This window comes from Eretmochelys imbricata, chromosome 4 (assembly GCF_965152235.1).
Source record: "Eretmochelys imbricata isolate rEreImb1 chromosome 4, rEreImb1.hap1, whole genome shotgun sequence".
NCBI lineage: Eukaryota > Metazoa > Chordata > Testudines > Cheloniidae > Eretmochelys > Eretmochelys imbricata.
The window spans coordinates 56,995,549-57,003,702 of record NC_135575.1 but is presented as its reverse complement, the minus strand read 5'-3'; positions in this window follow the sequence as shown (position 1 = coordinate 57,003,702).

Genomic DNA, 8,154 nt, shown 5'->3' with positions numbered 1-8,154 from the left:
AATAATATTGGTCAGTTGTATGGGCAGTAGTTTCAGCACACCAGCAATGTACCCACTGTCAAGTTGTTTGCAGGCCTCACAGCAAAGGAGAGTTTTGAGGAGGGATTTGAAGGACAATAGTGAGGTAGATTTTGGTGGAAGTGTACAAGGTGCTCTTCCTGAGCATGAGGGGTACCGTGGAAGAAACCACGGAGACGTTTGTTTGAAAATTTATACAAGTGAGTGATGGTAGCTGGCATCATAGGCTGATCAGAGGAGGGAGGTGACCTTTCAGTACTGAATGAGAGGTGATGTGGGGATAGGCCATGGGGAGCCTTGAAACTGAAGACATGTAGCTTATAATTGATGGGATAGAAAAGAGGGAGCCAGTGGGGGGATGCAAAGAAAGGGGTGACATGGTCAAAGCAATGATGAATGGATACAACTGGAGCAAGATTGTATTTGTCAAGGCCAGAGAAAAGGATGTTGCAGTAATTGAGATACAAGATGACCAGAGCCTGGATGAGAGTTTTAGCTGTGTGTGGTTGGATAGGAAAGGTTGTATTTTGGAGGATGTTGTGCAAAAAGAATCTGCAAGACGTATATGTAGCTTGGATGCTAGGACCTACAGAGAGGTCTAAGTTGAATATGACGCCCAGGTTACGGGCAGGATGATGTTTTTGTCCACAGTGTTCAAGAAAAGAGATAGCAGGGAGGGCTTGAGGGGAAAGAGGGAGAAGTTAAGAGTTCTGAACTTGAGCTGAAGACTAGACCACCGAAAGAAGACGTTTAAACATGATCAAGAAAATATTTAAATCCTAATACTTCAGAGTATACCATACCTTGCTGTCATTGTGGCATTCCTCAGTGGTGATGACACAAAAAGAGTTACTGCAGTTAATCTTGTGTGATTGCAGTCACTCCGTATACTTATTGTCATCTTCATATTTCTGATGCCATCGTTGTTGTTGTTTTTAATTGGTTGCACTGTAAGATGCCAGTCAGGTGCATGTGCTCTTAAATTTAAAACTGTTTTCCCCTGCCAGGAATTCAAAGGAAGAATGAAACTGGTTTAAATAAGGGTTCACAACTTCAGGGTCAATTCACACCATACTGTGAAACCTGCAGTTGCTGATCCTCAAGGACAGATTGAAAGGTTGGCATGACATTTCTTGCTCAAGCTCCAGTACCCATTTGGTGTAGAATATAGCATGAGCTGGTGTATATTGACTGAGAATACTGTGGTGATCACTTGAGACCCCTGGGGAATCAGAATTTCTCTGCTCTTATCTTATCACAGCTTTGGCTAGGGCACAACACAAGTTTTCCCTCTTCCTCCTATTTAACAGGGAATTTCCACTTACTAGTCCCCAACTCACTCTACAAATGCGCACGCATGTGCACGCACACACCTGCTCTGAACAGGATCTCTAGTGCACCTCTCACAACTTCTCCTGGCTACTGCAACACAGGAATCTGGGGCAGATGGGGGAGGAGGAGCTTTTGCACTGAATCTTGGGCTTTGAATCCATGCTGGCCACAGAGTTGCTTCAACTGAGACAGCCCATTTTGCGTGCGTAGTAAAAGGACTGTCATAACTGATAATTAGAATTAAACTTGAGGCTGCATTTTCAATCCTACATGACCTCTAAAATTTCCAGCACAAACCCCCTTTAATGGATTAAAATTTAGACCTCTAGAATTTTAGAGGTGTGGTGGGAGGGGATCATTTTTGTTTTGTTTTGAAGTGTCGTCTCATTGCTAAAAGTTCCCAAATGCACTTTTGCTGGTGCTGGTCAATGTTGTTTTAGAGTGAGGCAAAAAGTCAGTTGGATTTTATCTGCCAACTGCCATAAAAAGAATGACCAGAAAAAATATGGGCTTATCCACTCTGCCATAGACATATCTACACAACTTCTTTCTTCAGTAACTTAATTTCTCTCTCTCTTTCCTAACAAAAGCAAAGATATGTAGGAATCTAGTTAACCTGTAGTAATCTAATCTAGACAGGAAACATCATGAGGGCCATGCTAAACTGAGGACCATGACTGTTAAAATAGGGCTGCGTATTTCTCAGCAGTAGTGTTCCAAGAAAAAAAAAAGTGCCATTCATTCTTTAATAGTCCGTGTGTGTGTGTGCGTATGTGTGTGTGTGAGATAGACAGATAGATACATACATAATTTAAAGCAAAGGCTTAAGTAGATGCATGAATCTTGTGCTGGCTCTCTGCATTGGAGTAAATTGCACCTTTGATGTCTTGCTGTATCAGTAGTCTGCTGCATAAAGTAGAATGCATTCTTCTAAAGAGAACTTTAACACTAACACCTGGTTGTTTATATTTGGAAAGTGTTATTTTAGAAGAGGGTCTGACTTATTTGAGCAGCGTAAATGTGGGACTGCACAGAATGGAATCTCTTCTTGTAGGTTCAGCTGTGGCATCTTTTTTTCTGGAGAGTGGGTGCTCAGCACTTCCTGTAAATCGGGCCTCTTCAAAGTGTCTCAAATTGAGCCCCCAAAAACTGAAGCAAGAAAAATCACAAGTCAGTTTTGAAAATCTTGGCCTAGGTGCCTGTACTGTAGGTAGTAAGAGTTTGGATCAGAGAAGGTGATTAAATGGACATTAAGTAAAGGAAAAGACACTTTCAGCCCAGGATAAGTGTACACAGGGTATTTCTCCATCTTTAAAAGGTAAAATGGTGGTTGATGATGTTTTCATATATGTTGAACAGATACTAAGTATTTTGAAATGGTAATAGTGACCATAATATAATGAAATTTAACATCCCAGTGGCAGGGAAAACACCACAGCAGCCCAGCATGGTAGCATTTAATTTCAGAAAGGGGAACTATACAAAAATGAGGAAGTTAGTTAAACAGAAATTAAAAGGTATAGTGCCAAAAGTGAAATCCCTGCAAACTGCATGGAAACTTTTTAAAGACACCATAATAGAGGCTCAACTTAAATGTATACCCCTAATTAAAAAACATAGTAAGAGAACCAAAAAAGTGCCACAGTGGCTAAACAACAAAGTAAAAGAAGCAGTGGGAGGCAAAAAGGCATCCTTTAAAAAGTGGAAGTGAGGAAAATAGAAAGGAGCACAAACTCTGGCAAACGAAGTGTAAAAATATAATTAGAAAGGCCAAAAAAGAATTTGAAGAACAGCTAGCCAAAGATTCAAAAAGTAATAGCAAAAAAAATTGTTAGTCGCTCAGAAGCAGGAAGCCTGCTAAACAACCAGTGGGGCCACTGGACAATTGAGATGCTAAAGGAGCATTGAAGGACGATAAGGCCATTGCAGAGAAACTAAATGAATTCTTTGCATCAATCTTCATGGCTGAGGATGTGAAGGAGAGTCCCAAACCTGAGGCATTCTTTTAAGATGACAAATCTGAGGAACTGTCTCAGATAAAGGTGTCATTAGAGGAGGTTTTGGAACAAATTGATAAATTGAACAGTAATAAGTCACCAGGACCAAATGGTATTTTACACAAGAATTCTGAAGGAACTCAAATGTGAAATTTCAAAACAACTAAGTGTGGTTTGTAACCTATCATTTAAATCAGCTTCTGTACCAAATGACTGGAGGATAGCTAATGTGATGCCAATTTTTAAAAAGGGCTTCAGATGTGATCCTGGCAATTACAGGCCAGTAAGCCTGACTTTACTACCGGGCAAACTGATTGAAACTATAGTAAACAACAGAATTGTCAGACACATAGATTAACATAATTTGTTGGGGAAGAGTCAGACACTCCCACAAGATGTCTAAAAAAAAACAAAAACAGACACTCCCACAAGATGTCTAACATTTTCTGCTTCTAGTCAGACCATAAATAACATGAGATTTTCTTGGGGTATTTTGGCAATTCAGTTTCTGGTTCTAGTGGACAATTATTTTTGTTCAGAACAATTATATTCTCTGTCTTAGTTTGCTCATACCTAATTCAGATGCAATTGGTTATTTTTTTAATTATTTGATCACTGCTACAGTTTAGAGACAAGAACTAACACCTTTGTAAGAGTTCAGAATTTAGACTGAATTGTACAGCTTGGGCTCCACCTTACCGCAAAACATGGTTATTTTTAGGTAGTTTCTTGGTACATAGAAGTCTTGGTTAACACATTGTCTAGCTAACACATTTCTAACTTTCTTTTAGCATCTGAAGAACTGTGCCAAATATTAAGTCCTGCTAGCTATCAAAATGGTGCCTGCTATTAAATTCAAATAGCTTCCAGATTAAGAATATAAAATTGGCCATACTGGGTCAGACCAATGGTCCATCGAGCACAGTATCCTGCCTTCTGATAGTGGCCAGTGCAGATGCTTCAGAGTGAATGAAGAGAACAGAGCAATTATTGAGTGATCATTTCCCTGTCCACCAATCCCAGCTTTTGGCAGTGGGATATTTAGGGACACCCAGAGCATGGGATTGCTGACCATCTTGACTAATAGCCATTGACATACTCTATCATCTGTGAACTTATGTAATTCTTTTTTTAACCAAGTTATATTTTTGGTCTTCACAAACATGTTCCACAGGTTGACCGTGTATTGTGTGAATAAATACTTTCTTATGTTTTGTATTAAATCTGCCTGTTAATTTCATTGGGTGACCTCTGGTTCTAGTGTTATGTGAAGGGGTAAGTAATGTGAAGGGGTAAGTAATGCATCTCTATTCATTTTTCTCTACACCATTCATGATTTTATAGACCTCTATCATATCCTCCCTTTAGTAATTTCTTTTCTAAATTGAACAGTCCCAGTCTTCTTAATCTCTCCTCACAAGGATGCTGTTCCATGCCCCTAATCATTTTTCTTGCCTTTCTCCGTACTTGTTCCAATTCTAATATCTCTTTTGAGATGGGGCAACCAGAATCACATGCAGCATTCAAGATCTGGGCGTACCATGTATTTATGTAGTCGCATTATGATACTTTCTGTCTTATTATCTATCCCTTTTGTAATGGTTCCTAACAGTCTGTTAGCTTTTTTTGACTGGCACTGCACATTGAGCAGAACTACCCACAATAACACCACTCAAGAAAGATTTTGGAAACAGCTAATTTAGACTGCACCATTTGGAATATATAGTTGGGATCATTTTTTCCAATGTGAGTTACTTTGCACTTATCAACACGAAATTGTATCTGTCATTTTGTTGCCTAATCACCCAGCTTAGTGAGATCCCTTTGTAATCCTTCACTGTCAGCTTTGGACTTAATTATTTAATAATTTTATATCATCTGAAAACTTTGTCACCTCACTGTTTGCCCATTTTTCAGATTGTTTATGAATATGCAGAACAGCACAGATCCCAGTACATATCCTTGGGGGACCCTGATAATTTTCTACTTTCCACTGTGAAAACTGACCATTTATTCCTACCTTTTGTTTCCTATCTTTTAACCAGTTACTGATCCATGAGAGGACCTTCCCTCTTATCCCAGGACTGCTTACTTTGCTTAAGAGACTTTGGTGAGGGACCTTGTCAAAGGCTTTCTGAAAGTCCAAGTACACTATATCAATTGGATCACTCTTGTCCACATGCTTGTTGACACACTCATAGAATTATAATAGATTGTTGAGGCATGACTTCCCATTACAAAAGCTGTGTTGCCTCTTCGCCAACATATCATGGTCATATATGTGACTGATAATTCTGTTCTTTACTATAGTTTCAACCAATTTGCCTGGTAATGAAGTTAGACTTACCAGCCTGTAGTTGCCAGGATCACCTCTGGGCTTTTTTTAAAAAATTGGTGTTAAGTTAGCTATCCTCCAGTCATCTGGTACAGAGGCTGATTTAAGTGACAGATATGAAATTGCAGAACTACTAACTGTGATATGTCACCTGAGTTCCTTCAGAACTCTTGGGTGAATCCCATCTGGCCATGGTGACCTATTACTATTTATGAATTTGTTCCAAGGCCTCCTATATTGGTACCTCAGTCTGGGTTAGTTCCTCAGATTTGTCACCTAAAAAGAATGACTCAGATGCGGGAATCTTCACTATATCCTCTGCGGTGAAGACCAATTCAAAGAATTAATTTAGCTTCTATACAACAGCCTTGTCTTCTCTAAGTGCCCCTTTAGCACCTCGATCATCTGGTGACCCCACTGATTGTTTGGCAGGCTTTCTGCCTCTGATGTACATCAAAAAATAACAACCATGTACTTATGAACCACAACTGATGTTTTATCAATCAGAACTCCTTCTTTGTGTGCTAAGGGGTAAATCCATCCTCCCCAGCAGACAGAGGATTCACTGGCAGCAGAATCAGTGTGATTTGACTGCTTCAAAGTGGACGGGGTGCACAATGGCTACACTGGGAATCCTACACATGATACCTATGCAACCACTTAATGGGGAAAATTGTGAAGAGGCACGTGGACAGTTCTGGAGGCTCTATTCATATCCTCTCACCCTGTTCCCCTCACCAGAGGTAACTATAAAAAGGCCTTGAGAGGCTTCTCCAGTATCCAATCTCCAGTATAATAAGATTGCTCTCCTTGGCATCCTCATTCCCCACTCATGATGATTAAGAAGTATTTCTTTTATGGTAGCACCCATATCCCTATTGTGCTGACTGCTGTACATATAAGCCTAGATATTATGGAAAATGTTGGATATTTGTGATGACAGTGCCAAGCACTGGAACTTACTGTTTTTGGGCAGACTTGTGATTTCTCTAAAATCGCATTTTAAAAAAAATGTTAGGTTTGAATCATAGAACCATAGGGTTAGAAGGGACTGCAAGGGTCATTTAGTCTAACCATTACCAAGATGCAAGACTTGTACATAAACCATTCAAGACAATGCCTATCCAGCCTCTTTTTGAAAATCTCCAGTGAAGGAGCTTCCATGACTTCCCTAGGCAGTCTGGTCCATTGTCGTACTGTTCTTACAGTTAGGAAGTTTTTCATGCGATTTAATCTAAATCTGCTATGCTATCATGTGAACCCATTGCCTCTTGTCCTGCCCTCTGTGGCAAGAGACAACAATTTTTCTCCATCTTGTTTTATGGCATCTTATCAAGTATTTGAAAATCGCTATTATGTCCCCCCACACACACCTTAATCTCTTCTTTTCCGAACTAAAATACCTAGTTCCTTAAGCAGGTCTGAGATGAATACAGCAATATCCCATGTTTACAATTCATTTAAGTGCTAGGATGTTCTTTTGATCTTTGAATTAACAGAATGCATCATAGACAGGGACTGTTGATTACTTTGTTGACCACTACCCATATACAGAAACACAAACATTATCCCCCTATTTGCCTTTCAGGGTTGAATTTGAGTCATTTATTCTACAGGATGTTTAACCCTTTCTGGGCATGCATCACAGCACTTTGAACACTTCATCTTATGTCAAATATTCAATTTCTACTTACGTTAATTTCAAAACTTGCTGAGACCTTGTGAGGCTTAATTAACACCTGTAAATCACTTTGAGATCCTCAGGAGCACAAAGTATTAGAAAGTGCAAAGTATTTATTATGATGGTGATGAGGATTATTACTAATAAGACATTTCTATTATTCCTGGGATGATGTGGACTCCCCCGGTAGCTAATTTAAAGAAAATCTTGGTTGATATTTACTCAAGAATCTGTATAGTCTACTGCTAACTTTCATAAGGCAAATTATGGGATCTAATCCTGTTATAAAGTGTTTGGAGTTTTAAAATAATTATTGTTTCTCATAGTGTGAGCAGAATTACCATCACTTGATTGTTTAGAAAACTAGAGGCTATCTGCTCAACAGAATTAAAACATATCAAAATATTCAAGTTAAAAAGATAGTCTAGGGCTATCACAGTAAAAGAAGCAAGGTGAAAAAAGTTACAAGCTGAAGTGGCTGCAAGACACTAAATACAAGTAGGCCCTGATCCTGCAGTTGACTGCTTGTGAATCCACGCTAGCACCCACATAGAATTCCACTGACTTCAGCAGGCTCCAGCCCCTTCCACCATGGGTGCACCACCTGGAGTCAGTTGGGAGATCAGTGCCTTAGTATTACTGAGTCTCCCTCCTCCTCTTCTCCCAGCTGTGACTTTCTAAATCCTAGGGTGAGGAAAGAGGCTCAAAGTAGCACTGATTTTTTTTTTGATTTTTTTTTTTATTGTTTGCTTTGGCCACAGTAAGAGTTTCAGCTTGTATTTTGGACCAAA